Source organism: Carlito syrichta, unplaced genomic scaffold, assembly GCF_000164805.1.
Source record: "Carlito syrichta isolate Samal-C Ts95f unplaced genomic scaffold, Tarsius_syrichta-2.0.1 Scaffold315814, whole genome shotgun sequence".
Lineage (NCBI taxonomy): Eukaryota > Metazoa > Chordata > Mammalia > Primates > Tarsiidae > Carlito > Carlito syrichta.
The window spans coordinates 209,799-228,390 of record NW_007259910.1 but is presented as its reverse complement, the minus strand read 5'-3'; the positions used below and the strand labels follow the sequence as shown (position 1 = coordinate 228,390).

Here is an 18,592-nt window from a genome sequence, read left to right as displayed (position 1 = left end):
CTCACCACGTTGCCCGGACTGGTCTCAAACCCGCGGGCTCAGGCAATCCACTTGCCTTGGCCTCCCAAAGCACTGGGGTTAGAGGCTGAGCCTCCGAACCTGGGCCCCTTCCTCCTTTTACCTCTCTTTGCTCCTGAAATATACTATATATAATCATATACATTGTATTAATATATTAGAAATTGCAAATCTGTTTCATACTTCTTGTGCTCTTAGATACTACTTATCAAACTTTTACTGTTAATAAATAAACTTAGTCGTATTAGAAAATTTAAAAACAATACAAACAAAAAAGCAACTGTATAGCTTCCCTGATTTTTGGAAGCTCTTCTACTGAGTATAGTCACTTAAGGCTCTATGTATTCTGGATATTAATCCATATGCATGTTTATTGAATATATTTAATCCTAGTCACTTTTTTGCCTTTCAGCTTACTTGATGGTTTAGTTTTTTTAGAGTAGTTTTAGTTACACAGGAGATTTAATCCTGATGTTTGCTTATCAATCTCTTTTATGACTTTTGTGTTTTACATACATTTCTATTTCAGTGTTACACATATGTTATTTTATACTTTTTATGTTAGTGTTTAGTCAGTCTGGAATTTATTTTTATAAATAGTGCTAGATTGAAATTGAACTTTTTTTTGTTACAAAAATCACAAATAGATATTGAATTTCTCACACATTTGGAGCAAATATGAAGATGATTGTATAAGTTTCCTTCTTTAACCCATAATGGGGCATGTCATGCAAAAAAGGCAAGTGATCAAGCCATACATACATCCAGACCTATAGCCTTTATGAGAGAAAGCTTACAGGGACAGGGGTCAGTAGCTCAGTGGGAGGGTCTCCATTACCTTATCCCATTATGAAGCAGAGCACAGCAATTTTTTTAAGTCATATGACAAATTCCATTGAGGGACCTTGATGTTGGGTTGAGGAGCTTTAATAAATAACTGGGAAAATACCAGCTTCTCCTCTGGTGTGATCAGGGACAAAAATAAGATAGCAATATGATGTGGGAGAGCTTTCATTCCAACACTCTTGTGAAAGCATGACATTCAAAATAGATGGGATGTCCCAGCCCAATTGAAATCTAGGCCTTTTGGTTACAATTAAGAGTAGGATTGACCACATCAGTACACATGGTTGGGCTAACACTAGCTTCTTCTCTGGCATGATGAGGGTTGGAGATAGCACTGGTGTCCAAATATTGTAGTTGACCAGAACTGATTGCTCTGGGGCATAGTCAGTTTCTACAGGGTTTTGCAGGATGCCACGTCTTTTATGAGGCTAGCTTGTAGGTGACCATTCATGGACAAATTAATTTTTACTCTTACTGCCTGTTTGGTCGGAGTGAATTTTTCTCTCAATATTCCAACAGATTAGATTGCTATAGTTAGGATTGTAAAAATCTACTTTCCTAGATGAGATTAACATAACCTTTTATTTTCTTATGCTCTTCTTATCCGACTTTTAAATTTCTTTTTGAGTTAAATGTATATACATTGTATCCTCTAGTAACATTTGCATTTTTGTTTATATAGTTGTTTTTATAATGATTTATTTGTGCTTTCTCTTTGTAAAGATTCAGCTTTTTCTTTTGTTGATTGTTATAAACTAAAGGTTTGAATATCCCCTAAATTCATATGTTGAATCTCTAACTCCCAGTGTGGCTAAATTTGGAGCTGGGGCCTCTTAGGAGATAATAAGGAGTAAATTAAGTTAATAGGGGTAGAACCCTGATATGGTAAAATTAATGTCTTTATAAGAAGAGACACCAGAGAACTCACTTTCTCTTTTCTTCTGTGCACATCAAGGAAAGACCATGTGAGGATCTAGCGAGAAGGCATCAGCCTACAAGCCAGGAAGAGAACTCTCACCAGAAACCAAACCAAATCAGTCAGAACATTTACCCTGGACTTCTAGTTTCCAAAACATTGAGAAAATTAATTTTTGTTGATTAAGCCAGCCAGTCTATGATATTTTGTTATGGCAGGCAGCCCAAGCAGACTAATACATTGATCAGTTCTGTTGGTTCATATGTAGAACATTCCAATGGCAGCAGGATACACATTCTTCTGAATGTCACTCACACACACACACACACACACACACAAAAGGGCATGTGAGGACACAGCAAGAAGATGGCTGTCTGCGAGCCAGAAAGAGAAGCCTCATTAGAAGCCAACTCTGCTGGCATCTCAGTCTTGGACTTGTAGCCTCCAGAACTAGGGGAAAACAAATTTCTGTTATTAAAGTCACCCAGTCTATGATATTTTGTTATGGCAGGCAGCCCAAGCAGACTAATACATTGATCAGTTCTGTTGGTTCATATGTAGAACATTCCAATGGCAGCAGGATACACATTCTTCTGAATGTCACTCACACACACACACACACACACACACAAAAGGGCATGTGAGGACACAGCAAGAAGATGGCTGTCTGCGAGCCAGAAAGAGAAGCCTCATTAGAAGCCAACTCTGCTGGCATCTCAGTCTTGGACTTGTAGCCTCCAGAACTAGGGGAAAACAAATTTCTGTTATTAAAGTCACCCAGTCTATGATATTTTGTTATGGCAGGCAGCCCAAGCAGACTAATACATTGATCAGTTCTGTTGGTTCATATGTAGAACATTCCAATGGCAGCAGGATACACATTCTTCTGAATGTCACTCACACACACACACACACACACACACAAAAGGGCATGTGAGGACACAGCAAGAAGATGGCTGTCTGCGAGCCAGAAAGAGAAGCCTCATTAGAAGCCAACTCTGCTGGCATCTCAGTCTTGGACTTGTAGCCTCCAGAACTAGGGGAAAACAAATTTCTGTTATTAAAGTCACCCAGTCTATGATATTTTGTTATGGCAGGCAGCCCAAGCAGACTAATACATTGATCAGTTCTGTTGGTTCATATGTAGAACATTCCAATGGCAGCAGGATACACATTCTTCTGAATGTCACTCACACACACACACACACACACACACAAAAGGGCATGTGAGGACACAGCAAGAAGATGGCTGTCTGCGAGCCAGAAAGAGAAGCCTCATTAGAAGCCAACTCTGCTGGCATCTCAGTCTTGGACTTGTAGCCTCCAGAACTAGGGGAAAACAAATTTCTGTTATTAAAGTCACCCAGTCTATGATATTTTGTTATGGCAGGCAGCCCAAGCAGACTAATACATTGATCAGTTCTGTTGGTTCATATGTAGAACATTCCAATGGCAGCAGGATACACATTCTTCTGAATGTCACTCACACACACACACACACACACACACATACACACACACACATGCACATACACACACACCATTCTTCAGAATAGATAACATATTAGGTCACAAAGCAAGCCTTAATCAATTTATGAAGACTGAAATCATGTCAGGTATCTTTTCTGACTATATTGGTATGAGACTAGAAATCAATAATAGGGGGGAATTGGAAATTCACAAATAAGTGAAAGTTAAACAACATGTTCCTGAACAACCAGTGGCTCAAAGAAAAAATCAAAATTGAAAATTAAAAAATATTTTGGTAGACTTCAAGACAAAAAGTATTACCAAGATAAGCAGGAACATTTCACTATGCTGAAAGGATTAATTCATCAAGAATATATAGCTGTTATAAATGTATATTTATCTAATGACAGGGTTTAAAAATATATGAAGCCCAAACTGACAAAACTAAAGGGAAAGATAGATAAATCCATAATCGTAGGACATAGAAAATCTCAACAAGACTGTCAACCACTGTCTTAGTTTATTCAGGTTGCTATAACACAAATGCCATGGACTATTAAACAACAATTACTCTGACAATTCTGGTGGCTAAGAAGTCTAAGGCCAAGGCACCAGGAGAGTTGTCTAATGGGGACCTTTTTCTGTGTCCTTACATTGAGGAAGAGATGAGGAAGCTCACTGGGCTCTTTTTTACAAGAGTACTAGTCCCATTCATGAAGGCTTGGCCTTCACGGCCTAATCACCTCTGAAAGACTGCCTCCTAATGCTGTCATTTTAGGGATAAGGATTTCAACAAGAATTTTGGAGAGATACAAACATCCAATCCATTACAACTACCTTGATCTGACTGACATTTACAGTATGCTACATTCAACAGTGACAGAAAATGCATTCTTTTTTGTGTATTCATACAATTTTTTTATAAGACTGACTACATGTTGGGTTAAAAATTAAGTCTCAATAAATTTCAAAAGACTAAAATCTTATAATATTTAGAATATGTTCTCTATTCATAATGGAATTAAACTGGAAATTAAATTTTTTTGAAATAATTTATTTCAACAATGAACCTTATAAAGAGAGTAAAAAAATAGGTAATTGCAAGATCTTGGAAATTAAATTTATGATAGGAACTCTGATGGTATGATTTGGATATTTGACCCTTCCAAATTTTTATGTTGAAATTTAATCCACAGTGTGATGGTATTGGAAGGTGAGTTTAGTGGGAAGTGTTTGGATCATGGGAGTAGACTCCCTTGTTAATATACTAATGTCCTCCCTGAAGGGGGAAGAATGAGTGAGTTCTCACTCTATTACTTTTCATGAGATCTGTTTGTTAAAAAGAGTCTGGCACCTCCCACCCAACCTCTTGCTTCCTTTCTTGCCTTGTGTTCTCTGCACATTCTGGCTTCCTTTCTCTTTTGCCATGAATGATAGCATCCTGAATCCCTCCCCAGAAGCAAATGCTGGTTCCATGCTTTCTGTACAGCTTACAGAACCATGGGCTAGAGAGAGAGAGGGAGAAAAAGAAAAAGGATTATATAGAAAAAAAATACTAAAAGAAGTTTATAGTGATAAATGCATACATAAAGAAAAGTAAAAGCGCTCAAATAAACAACCAAACTTTACACCTCAAGGAACTAGGAAAAAAAGAAGCACAAAGAGTCCTAAAGAAGGAACTAGTCAAGATTAGAGCATAAATAAACAAAATTAAGACTAAAAATAACCGGACTTGGTGGCTCAGCCTGTAATCCCACACTTTGGGAGGCTGAGGTGAGTGGATTGCCTGAGCCCAAGGGTTCGAGACCCGCCTGGGCAACTTGGCGAGACCTCATCTCTACAATAAATTAAAAAATTAGCTGGGCATGGTAGCACACCTGTAGTTCCAGCTACTTGGAAGGCTGAGGTGGAAGGATCGCCAGAGCCCAGCAGGTTGAGGCTGCAGTGACTGGGAATGTGCCACTGCACTCTAGTCTGGGTGAGAGAGTGAGACTCCAACTCAAAAAAAAAAAAAAAAAAGACTAAAAATATAGTAGAAAATATCAAATAAACTAAGAGTTGGTTTTTTGAAAAGATAAACAAAAGTGGCAAATCTTTAGAAAGACTAAGAAAAAAAGAAGACTCAAATAAAATTAAAAATGAAAGATGATACTTTACAACTGATCCTATAGAAGTAAATGGATCATAAGAGACCGACTTTTTGTTTGAGTTTTAAAAACAAAGTTTATTAGAGAAAGAAGGAACAAAAACCAGACAAATTTTTCATACCAGAAAAGCCTGTCATGGGCAAGTCTAGAAAAGGAAAGACTTGGAAATATATCCCATGTTCATGAACTGGAAAAATGAATGTCAAAATGTCCATACTATCCAAAGTGATCTGCATATTCAGTGCAATTCCTATCAATGTTCCAAGGGCATTTGTCACAGATATAGAAAAAATACATCCTGAAATTATTTTTAACTACAAAAGACTCTGAGTAACTAAAAGAAGCTTGATCAAGAATGTTCTCAAACCCAGTGAAGTGGGGACCAAACTTTAGCTATATGACATGATGACCACTTATATACCTAATCCTGAAGTGTTCCTCACATCTTTAAAATGAAAATTTAAAAAAAAAAGAAAATTTCAATAGAAAAAAAGAGCTGGAGGCATCACACTTCCTGATTTGAAATTATATTATGAAGCTATAGTAAACAAACCAGAAACATAGACCAATGGAACAGAATAGAGAACACAGAAATAAACCCATGCATATACAGTTAACAAATCTTTGACAAAGGCACCAAGAATACAAAACCAGGAAAGAATAGTCCCTTCAACAAATCATCTTGGGAAAACTGCATATTCACATGCAAAAGAATGAAATTAGACAATTATACCATACACAAAAAACTACCCAAATAGATTAAAGACTTAATTGTAATACCTGAAATATTAAACTCTTAGAAGAAAACATGGGGGGAAAGCTTTAAAACATTAGTCTTGGTGATAATTTATTGCATATGTGCGGGGGGCCAGCCCCTGCAAAGAGATTTAGAGGGTCCCTGGGAGGTGTGGTGGCATTGGCAATTATTCTGGAGAAATAAAGAGAAAGAAAGAGAGAGATTGGGGTGGGGGGGGAGAAAGAAAGAGACTGGACTCTAGTGCAGAAGCCGTTTAATGGGATGAACCATAAGCCTTTTATCCTAAAGTTTCACAGGTTAAATCACAAGACTTTCACATGAACACAAAGCCAGGTGTGTGAGGGGCATTCCCCTCCCCCCACCAGGTGTTTGCTCAGGCATGAGGAAGAACAATCCCAATTAAATCACAAAACTTTTACATAAACATAAAGCCAGGTGAATGAGGGGCGTCCCCCACCCACCAGGTGTTTCCTCAAGCATGAGGAAGGAGGATCCCAAAATTATCTCACTGTTCCTCGGGCTTGGTTTATATTCCTCAAAAGCAATACAACAATTCTAATATCATAATATTCTAATAATCAATAACTTTTAAAACTTATGCATACACAACACTTAATAACCAACTTAAATCCCAATTCCTTTATATTTTACACTAATTCTACCTACACTATAGAAACTCTTAATTATAGCCCAAACCAGTTCCTAAGGAATGTGGCCCAGCCCAAAGTTTGTGCTGGGCCGTTTCTAGTAACTCTAGATAATTAACTATATTATTAAGATTGAAACAGCACTTTATATGTATATACTAATTCTACAAATATACTTTTAAATCTTATAAAGAAGCTTGTACCATATTAAAGGCCCCCAAATGTGACCTGAGTTTGAATTATGTTAAGTTTAAAGCCGAAACTGCAGTCTGTGAGAAACATGAACAATGGACTCCTAAAGTAAGCCATGCCTGTCATACTCTCAGAGCTTCATGCTTAGATCATCAAAGTCCCTGCTAGTGGGACATGCCAAACAGCAAAGAAGGGAAGAGGGAATGGGCCATCAGCTCCTGAACTCATCCTAGTGGTCTCAGGGTCTGCAGCCTGCCTGGATCCCTAATGCTCAGCGGGACTCCTTGGCCAGCTCCCAACAGATATGATACCAAAAGCAAAAGTAACAGAAGCAAAAATAACTAAATGGGACCATAACAAACTAAAGGCAATCTACAGAGTGAGAGAAAGTATTTGTAAGCCATACATGATAAAGGATTAACACCAAAAATACATAATGAATTTATGCAACTTAATAGCAAAATATCCAACAGCATGATTAAAAAATGGGCCAAGGACTTGAGTAGATATTTCTCCCAAGAAGTAATATAAATGGCCAACAATTCTATGAAAAGTTGCTCAACATCACTAATCATCAAGAAAATGCACATCAAAACCACAATGAGATATCTTTTCACATCTGTAAGGATGGCCATATTTAAAAAAGTAGAAAATACGTGTTGGTGAGAATGTGGAGAAAGTGACATCTTGTGTACTTGCACTGTTAGCGGGAATGTAAAATGATGCACCTTCTGTGGAATACAGTAAACAGGGTCCTCAGAGAGTTAAAAATAGAACTACCATGTGATCCAGCAATCTTACTTCAGGGTGTTTTTCCAAAATAGTTGAAAACAGAATCTAGAAGAAATTTTATAATCCCATGTTTATTGCAGTGACAATCACAATAGCCAAGAAGTGGAAACAACCTAAATGTCTATCAAAAGATAAACAGATTTTTTTTAAATGTGGTGTATACATATAATGAAATATTATTCAGCCTTAAAAAAGGATAAAATCTTGTTATGTGTGATTACATGATTAACCTGGACTACATTATGCTAAATGAAATAAGCCAGACACAAAGACAAATACCTCATAACCCAATTTTATGTGGAATCTGAAAAAGTTGAACTCAAAAAGAGTAGTTACCAGAGGCTGGAGAGTGGAGAAATGGGGGGATGTTGATCAAAGCATGCAAACTTGCAGTTATAAAATGTATAAATTCTGGAAATCTAATGTACAGCATAGTAGCTATATTTAATAATAATATGTGCTTAAAATTTGCTAAGCTAGTAAGTCTTAATTATTCTCACCAGAAAAAAAATGGCAACTATCTATGAGATGATGGATATATTAATTAACTTGATTGTGGTAATTATTTCACAATGTATTATTTCAAAACATCATGTTGTACACATGAATAATTTTTATTTGTCAATTATACCTTAATCTGAAATAAAGAGCAAGATGGGGAAAAAAGAAAAGAACATAGCAGGGTTATTGATAATGTATCGGGGGGAGTAGAGAATTTTGACAAAAATTAAAAGCCAGAATGAATAAATCATGACATATCAGAGCAGATCAGTATTTTAGAGATCACCTAGCCCTATTCTTACATTACAGATAAGAATACTGAGGTTCTCTGGAGATTACACAGCTATAAAGTTGCATAGCCAAGATTAGAGATTATACTTTGACTCCAAGTCCTGCTCTTTTTCTGCTATCTCTAAAATTTTATGAAATTTTAATTCATAACATTACAATTCTTATTAATCACTTCATGTTCTCTTTGGAGTTGGCAGGCACAAGTAAGTAATATTGTAATCCTGTTAATACTTTTAAAGTGGCATTGTGAACATTTTATTTTTATAATGAAAGTTTGACTGGAAACACATTATATGTTCAATATTGCAGTATGATATTCATTGTTTACAAGGGAGATATTACCTAGAAAGTGAAAATGCTGAAAATTGATATTATAATGTTAAAATGCCCCAACTTTGAATACAGTAATACAGATACTATTGGTTTTCTCAAATTCAGGAGATTTGCATAATCTATGATAGCCTGTAGCTAAAAATGGATACACTTCCTATAACAACAATGTTAGAGAGTAAAAGAATAATAACTTTGTTTGGAAGAGCAATCATTATTTTTCTCATTCACATACAAACAATAAAAACAATTTCTATTTTAAGAAGCCATTTATCTTCATTCTTATTCTGTATGTATTTATTCATACTGTCTCATTAAATTCTGATGTTCAGAACTTCTTGGGTGTACTGTAATTTCACCAGTTGGTATACATCAGTCACAAAATACATATATATATGGTAGTAAAAATTGATACTACACAAGAATTCATACTGGCAATACTCCATCTTAAATTCCTTTTTTATTAAGCAGTAGAATAATAGATTCTTCAATTCAAGAAGATCTTATTTTTAATTTTTTTTTTTCAAACTCTGCTGTGATATTTAAGAATAACATTTATGGTCTGAGTGTATAGTGCTCATACCTGTAATCTCCATGGCTTGGGAGACCAAGGAGTGAGGATTGCTTGAAGCCAGGAGTTAAAGACTAGACTTGGACAACATAGTAAGACCCCTCTCTCTACAAAAATTTAAAAATTAGCTGATTGAGATGTATGCCTGTAGTCCCATGTACTTGGGAGGCTGAGGCAGGAGGATCACTTGAGCCCAGGAGTTTGAGGATTTAGTGAGCTATGATTATGCCACTGCACTCCAACCTAGGTGACAGAGCATGACTTTAAAAAAATATATATGTAATACAGAAAACTTTGGAGAATCTTTGTTAAATCCACATGAACTTATTTTCTTTTACTTAGCTCATGAATTTCACCTTAAAGCTAAAATACCTATAATAATTGTACTATATTAAGTTGTTTAGAACTGTTTAGAGGGATCCTGCAAACCTTGTTGGACTTTTCACAAATTCAGGTTAACTAGTAATGCATTGTAACAAATACAAAATTGCTCACTAATTCCTTACTCATCTATTGAAATATTTAGCCAGTTCCAGATGCTCCACAGAAATATAGGAGAAACTGAACAAAGTTTGAGAACTGATATGAAAAAATTTCTGCATGTACCATGCTCTTTAGACATTTAGGGATCAACAAACAGAGAATAATGTTTCTATCTTCAACTCCTTCATTACTGTGGTTACAAAAATAATGTCTCTGCTCTCAGAGTTTACAGTCTAATGGAGGGATGTAGATAGTGCACATTGCTGTAATGCAAGGCAGAATGATGTAAGTAGATGCCAGAAGTTAAAAGGAAAGGGGAGAACATGAATATCATACAGGAAGAAACTGAAGCTCATTGGGGATATGCTTCCCCACTTTTCAAAACCCACATATAATTGATTGATTGTCAGTTTTTTCCATTATCCTTTCAGAAAACTTCTTATAGCCAGCTTATTTTTACAATGTCATTTCTACCATTTAAATGAAAATTTTATCATGTTTTATATGTGCTTTATAGTAGCTTTCATACTAACTGATAGGCCAGCTTCTAATTTCTCAGCATTCTTCTAATGAAGGCACTGTCTTAGTCAGTTGGGGCTACTATAACAAATTACCATAGACTGGGCGGCTTAAACAAGAAACATTGATTTCTCACAGTTCTGGGAGCTGCGAAGTCCAAGACTAAAGGGACAGTAGATCCTTTATCTGTTAATAATCTTCTTCCCAATTTTCAGATGGCCATCTTTTTGTGTCTTCACATAGTGGCTAGCAGAGGGAAAGGAGCAAGTTCTCTGCTCTCTCTTTTAAAAGGGCAGTAATCCCATCATGCAAATGACACCCTAATGATAATCCCATCATGTAATCCCATCATGAGGATGATACTCTAATTACCTCTCAAAGCCTCCATCTTCAAATACAGTCATCTAGGGGACTGAGGTTTCAACATAGAAATTTAGGGAAAGGGGACACAAATATTCAGTCCATAGCAGATATCGGTGAAATAAGAATTTGTGCTATTATTTCACATACTACTAACAAAAACTGCTACTACTAACAAAAACAAAAACTATGATGCAAGGCATTTTTTAATTTCTAGAATTTCTATTTTATAATTATTAAAAAACTTCTTTTGAACTCATTTAGACATATTCTTATCACATCTCACTTTTTGTATACATAAAAAAAACTATAATGAAATAAATTAGTTATGGAATTCCTAAAGCTTATTTATATAGGAATCATTTTTCTAAATCACTTTTCAATTGAGAGTCTTGGATATCTATTTTTCTATATAATGTTGTTATGAGCTGAATGCTTGTGTTCCTCAAAATTTAATGTTAAAATCCTATCCCTCAAGGTGATGGTATATAGTTGGTCTATATTTCTTAAATCAGTGGCCTTTGGGAGGTGAATAGGTCCTCAAAGCAGAACCCTCATGAAGGGTTTAGTGTCCTTATAAAAGAGGCTCTTAACCCTTTCACGATGTGAGGCCATAGTATAAAGGCACCATACATGAACAAACTCTCACAAGATGCTAAATCTTCCAGTGCTTTGATCTTGGACTTCCCAGTCTCCAGAACTGTGAGAAATTTGTATGATTTATGAGCCACACAGTGTATAGTATTTTATTATAGCAGTCCAAACACACTAAGCCAGGAAGTTGATACCAAGAAGCAGAGGTGCTGATGTAATAAATTCCTAAAACTGTGGAAGTGACTTTAGAACTGAGTAGAACTCAAAGAATTTTGAATGTGCTAGAAAAAGTACACATTGTTGTGAATGGACTGGTAAGGAATATTCTATTGAGGATTCAGAAAGAAAAGATGAGTGTTATAGAGAATGCCTCAGTCTTCTTAGAAAATACCTAAATAATCCTGAAAAGAATGTTGCTAAAGAGGTGGATGGTAAAGTGTTATGACCGAGTAAGTGAGAAGAAGTTATGTCAGCAAGTTGAGTCTAATTAATTATGAATTTATTAAACGTGTGGGTCAAGAGTAGGCAAACACCAGAAAACTCTTGGCAAATTGGTGCAGTTTGTGACAAGCTTTTATAGGTAAAATTTTCTGCATTGGCTACACAGCAACTTAGTGACCGTAGCAACTATTAACTAACGACTTGGCAACCAAAATGGGAACTTTGATTGTTAGGGAGCTTTGATTAATTTCATGTCAGGTAGATATAGCCAGTGCTCAGAAAGTTCCTGGAGTTCTGCCATTAAGATATAGTTTAGGGTAGTTACATAGAGACAAGGAAGAAGAATCATTATACAATGGAGTTACCTTCGTTAGGTCACTAATAGAATATTAGAACAAACTATGAAAATGTCAAAGCGTAACATTTGATTTTAGTTAACAAAGCATACAATTACATGGAAGCTATGGCAAAGAAGTTCTGTAATGGTCAGCAGGCAACAGTCAGCATAACCTGCCCAAAGGGGACCAAGCTGGGGGTCTGTGGTCATGGGAACGTTACTGTAATCACATATAGGCATTGATTCTTAGGTCAGGCAGGTAACTAAGATGAAAGTTTTAAATAAAATGGAGTAAGCTGGTTAATATTACTTTGCTAGCAATTTGATTTTATTAACTGATTTAGCTTATTTCTAAAGTCTATTCTGATGGAAGGTCATTCTCAGGTGGAAATGAGAAACATTGTTAAACAATGGCAGAAAGGCCATCTTTGTTATGAAGTGGCAAATAACTTGACTGAATCATGTTCATGTTATAGTGTTTTGTGGAAGACAGAACTGTGAGTGATGAAATTGTATATTTGACTGAGGAAATATCCAAGAAAGTGTTGAAGCTGTGGCTTGGCTCCTCTTGACTACTACTAATGAAGTGCAAGAAGAGAGAAATGATTTAAAGACATAATTGTTAATCAAAAGGGAACCAGTACTTAAAGTTTTGAAAAATTCCTGAGCCCGTGGGTTCGAGACCTGCCTGGGCAACTTGGCGAGACCTCATCTCTACAATAAATAAAAAATCAGCTGGGTGTGGTAGCACACGCCTGTCATTCCGGCTACTCGGAAGGCTGAGGCCGAAGGATCGCAGGAGCCCAGCAGGTCGAGGCTATGGTGGCCGGTAGCGGCCACTGCACTCCTGTCTGGGCAACAGAGTGAGACTCCAACTCAAAATAAAAAAAGAAAAATTCTTAGCCTATTTGTATAGTAAAGAATGAGAAAACATGTTTAGGAGAAAACACAAAGAATGTGGCCAAATGACCAACTGATAAAGAAATTAGTGAGCCATGTCAACAGAAACCAGGTTCTCTTGTCCAAAAAATGGGAAAATGACCCTGAAGGCAATTCAGAAATCATCAGGGTTCTTGAAACACTTAGTGGTTGATGTTGCCCAGTCATGGCATGAGAAAACAACCATACCTGTATCTTTTCTCTGAGCATACACTTTAACTCACTAAGTTCATTTATGTTTAGGCAATGACAACTACATCATGACTTTAAGAGGCTTTTGATTAGAGGACACACTGTGATTGTTGAGATGTTAAAATGTGTGCCTTGGAATCTGTGAAATAAGTTATCAGATTTTATGATGCTCTTGGTTTTAAACAGACAATAGCTCCTCTTTGCCTCTAGGATAATGTGCATTAACATGGTAAATAAGTCCTTCTGAGGTTCTTTCAGCCCACTTGCTGCCACTTTTGCTTCACTTAAAAAGTGGCCTATGTCTGACAGCTTAATATTGTTGTACATACTTTGCACTTTGATACTCATGCCTGTGCTCCTGCGGTGTCCTCTTCTTAGGTGCTCCTTTGCTCCTCCACCTCTTCACAGTGAACTGCAATTTTTCATTTCAGACTTAGCTCAAATGCCAGATGCTCCACATCTTTCATGGGTCTCTCCTTTCCCAATTGTTTTCTCATTTGTGTTCTCCTAAGTATTTGTTCATCTACTTAACATTTATCACACACTGTATTACTTTATCAACTATTTTATGGAACTTGGTATTTTTGTTTCTCTGTGAACTCAAGAACAGGGATTGTTTCTTGTTCATCTTTTGTCTATAGTTGTTAAATCAGTGCCTGACATTTAATGAGAACTCAGTATTTGTTTGTACTAATGTTTAAAGTCATTCATATTTAAAAAAGATATGTATTGAGTGTCTAAAGTATGCCATATACTGTACTTGGAACTCTGTATAAGGTCATAATAAGTAGTACTCTTATTATCACCAGGCAAGGGACCAAATATTTAGAGTGGCTGACTAATGTATCTAATAAAAAGTGATAGAGCTGTCTGACTGAAAATTGAGTGTCCATAACCGTTTATGATCATTGCCTCAAATGAATGTACTACCCCTGAACTTAAGGCAGTATAATTTGGAAAAGCCTTTTTTTTTGAGTCAGAGTCTCACTTTGACGCCCAGGCTGGAATGCAGTGGTATGCTGGGCTCAGGTGACCCTTCCGCCTCATCCATCCAAATAGCTGGAATTTACAGGTGCACACCACCATGCCTGGCTAATTTTTAAATTTATCATAGAGATGAGGTCTTACCAAGTTGTCCAAGACGGACTTGAACCCTTGGATTCAGGCAGTCCTCTCACCTCTGTCCCCCAAAGTGCTGTGTTGACAAATATGAGCCTCTGCTCCTGGTATAGTAGCCATTTTGTGTTTTCTGTTTTCTAAAATTTAATTTTTTATTTTCTTCTGAATTTTCTAGTTTAATATGTTAACTAAGTTATAAAATAAAAAAGTAAAAACAGAAGTCAAGTAAAGCAAGTGTTGTACATAGCATAGTTTTGCATTTGTAAATGTCTTTATAAACTAAAATGTGGGCTACTTAGGTATAATTATATAGGGACCCCTTCAAAGACTCAAGCATTCTGTGGCCATATTCTCTTCCTCCTTTTTATTTGCATCTTCTGGTAGTCATTTTGAAAACCTGCAACATGTTGTAGAAAAGGTAATAGAAACAATGAGAATCTGGCTTAAAAAGAATGAGCATTTTATAATCTGTATCTACATTCTATTAGCCTGGATAAAATATGTCAAATCTAAAACACCAAGAGGTTTAAGTTAGATGCAATTGAAAATGAGTATCACTATTTAAGTAATAATGACATTTTCTTAGTGTTAATTTATCTTCTCAGTATTATCCACTGTGAGAACCAACTTCCTAAGAAAATCTGAAAACCTTATCTACCACTTAAAAGTAATCTTTTAATCCCCTTAACATTTTATAATAGACTATCATAATGAATTTTCATAAACTTTCCACTGATGTGGTGCCACAAACTTAGAGTGCTTTCTCTTTTATAGCAGTTCATTGACTGCAAGATGGACAAAATCCTAGGCAATCGAATGACAGTAATCACTTTCTGCTTTCTTTCATGTATCTCACACTTTATTTGCAGTATTAATATTGTCTAATTTTGCTGGGGTTTTTGTAGAAATATTTTTAAATGACTTTATTTTGTAAGAAATAATTTCCTCTAGACAGTATAACCTATAAGCCTGTTTAGCTTGTTCAGCATAACTTCAATAGATTGCACTATGGTAAACCTAAATAAAAGACTGAAAGGTTCTTCTGTGAAACCCTCCTGGTTATACCTCCTAGCTTTGCAGCAGTAGGCCACACATCCTGCTAGGACAAATGACAGACTTCCATATGGTCTAAGTAAAGATTCCAGTATCACTTTGAGAGTAGGTATTAATAAAGCCTAATTTTTCTTACTAAATAAAAATAAAGATAAATAGAAGGTCCTTGAATGAATTTGTACTTGAGAATCTCATTCTTTTTAGAACTGTACCGCAATTTATTCCTTCTACTCAGTTGTCCACACAGACTGCCAATGCTTGCCTTAGGCTTAGAATCTTCTATATCTCCCTTGGCACAGGGAAAGACATATGAAACAAAGGAATATAATACAAAGCCCAGAAATTCGCATGTACCTATATTAGGATAAAATAAAAAACCATTCCAGACCAATGACAAAAAGATGAACAATTAAATCATTGTTGTCAGGATGTTTGGTTAAACACTTAGGCAAAAAGTAAAGTTGGAGTCTTCCAAGTCAGTGTTCATAAAATATGTCAAATGTTCACAAAATACTCTGGATGGATTAAAATTTTAAATATAACCAAAAAAGTAGGGAATTTATTAGACAAATATGAGAAATTTTGATTAGAACCTTCGGGGTAGACAGGTTTTTATTCAATAAGACACAAGGTGCCAGTCATATAAAAATTTTAATGTCTGATAAAAGACACCATAAAGTTAAAAGACATGCCTTAAAATTGCATGAAAATGTTTGCAACATACATTGCAAAGAGTTAATATCCAGAATATATCAAGATCTCCACCAAATCAGTATAAAGTAGATAATAAAATATAAAATGAGTACAAGATAAGAACAATATTTTCCAATGCAATGAAATATAATTAGTCAATAAAATGTTACTAGTAGTTAGATGTAAATTTAAACTACAGTAAGATAACTCTTCTTGTCCTTTAGATCTGGGAAAAAAAGAATAATTGTTAACACCCATTCTTGGTGAATGAATGGGGGAAATTGGGGCTCTTATACACTGTTGGTAGAAACATAAGTTGAAATAATCTTTTTTAGAAGGCCATTTGGAATTGCCTAGTAAAATTTAAAATGTGTATACCTTTTGGCTCAGCGTTTCTACTTTTTGTTTTCTTTCCTACAGGCATACATGTTCAAATATATGAAATGATATGTGCAAAATAATATTTATTACAATATTGTTTGTAGTAGCCAAAAGAATGGAAAAAGTCTCAGACCATTTGAGAGAGAATAAGTTAAATAAGTTATGTTACATTCATTCTGTGAAATACTATGCAGAGTTAATAGGAATGAGGTGATTTGATTTGCTTTACCAGGGAAAGATCTCTAAGACCCAGAAACATAATTGCAAAAAGTTGAAAAACAACAATTTCTATTATTATACATAAAAGCACAAATTTGTATATGCAAAGGCAATATCTGGAGAATACAGACAAAAGGAATAAGGATGGTGGCTTTTGGGGAAGGATATGGGCGAAGTTAAGGGTAGCTTTATCTTTAATTAGAAAGAATAAATATTTTATCATTGTTAGGTGATAAAAATAGTTTCTCTTAAAAATCTTCAATCAATTAAAACCACAAAGGAAGTAAAAATACTATGTCCTGAAATTGTAATTTCTGTTTTAGAAAATATAGTTAATATACTTCTTCTTTATTATATCCCAAAGGGAAATACACTTCATTAGAATTGAAGATAATTCTTCCTTTAGATATCTTGGCATACTGAAGCATCTGGGCATAAAAAACTAGAAGTACATTCAAGTGTTACCATTAAGGCAACATTTGAATGGAAGACAATTTGGGAATGAAACTAAGAGAGCATTTAGTCTTAACTGGCTATATTGACCAGTTAATTGTAGTTGAATTGGCTTAGTGGAACCAGATTTGAGTGGATAAAATTTTTTATTCCCCTGTGTACAAACTCAAATATTATGAATTAAAAAATTAAAGTGGTAGCATATAGTGCTTATATAAGTTTTATTATGTTGACTTAAGAAATTAACATTTTCTATTTATTGCACAAATATGATGTTACCTTTTTGAGACTACTTAGTATTTTGTCAAATTACTACTAAGAATATAGTAAGATTTATTTACAGAGCTGTATTAAATACTATAGTGATATGAGAATGACCATGGTGTGTTTGTGTTTTAGATATGAGAAAGAAAATTATGATACAGAGTTTATATGTTTCTGTTCCCATTTCCCATGAAGATAAATGATTTCATATCTTTTTAAAACTTAACCATATCACATGGAAGGGACTTCAGATTTGGCTTGACTTGTCATGAATTCTTTTAACTTTTTTTGTTTTAAATCATTCTGATAAAATCTTTTTTCGGGATTCATTATAATTCTCAATGAAAATTTTACTGAACATTTAACAACTTTTCCTAATTAAATATGAATATAGAATTTTTATCAGACTCAGTTGACATTTTCCTTAATAGAAAGAGAATTTAAAAAATTAAATTAAAAAATTTTCAAAACATGTTGATACTCTGGCGCAGAAGTTTGCTATCCTGCATACATATTAGTCACTTTTTTTTTAGAGTGCTGACTCTTGGGTACTAGTTCTGGATATTCTTATTTAGTATATCTGGATGATTCAAAACTTCCACAATTTTAAAGTACTTCACATATGAGTGGCCAGTGTTAGGGAGCATTGGATAAAACACTGTAATTTTTCTAGTTTGATTCATGATCATTTAAAATTTTGCTTAACTTGAGGTCATTTGCTAATTTGATAATGCTCTATAAATTTTATAACCCTAATAGTGTTCTTTACTATAGGAAATTCACCATAATAACTTTAAAAAATAATAATAAACCAAACTACCTCACTTGTTCATTCTTTTTCCTTCCTCTTATCACTTTTTTTCTATAAACTAGGATAAGTATTTTAATGTGATATGTTAAAAAAAACTGACTTGCTAGCAATTTTACTTTTAGGAATTTGCCATTTGACTATTTAGGAATGTATTCAACAATTTGTGAATAAAGATGAGAGCAGGAACTATATTTGTCTTCATCACTCTATTACCATTGCCTGTCAAAGTGTCTAGCATGTAGTATACACCTAGTAA

At 35.0% G+C, this 18,592-nt stretch overlaps 1 protein-coding gene across 1 annotated transcript in view; it reads left to right on the top strand.

Annotated features, from left to right (window-relative positions):
* ZCWPW2 (zinc finger CW-type and PWWP domain containing 2) overlaps window positions 1-18,592 on the top strand; it is a 135,354-nt gene that overhangs the window by 648 nt on the left and 116,114 nt on the right. The gene's annotated exons all lie outside the window — the stretch shown is intronic.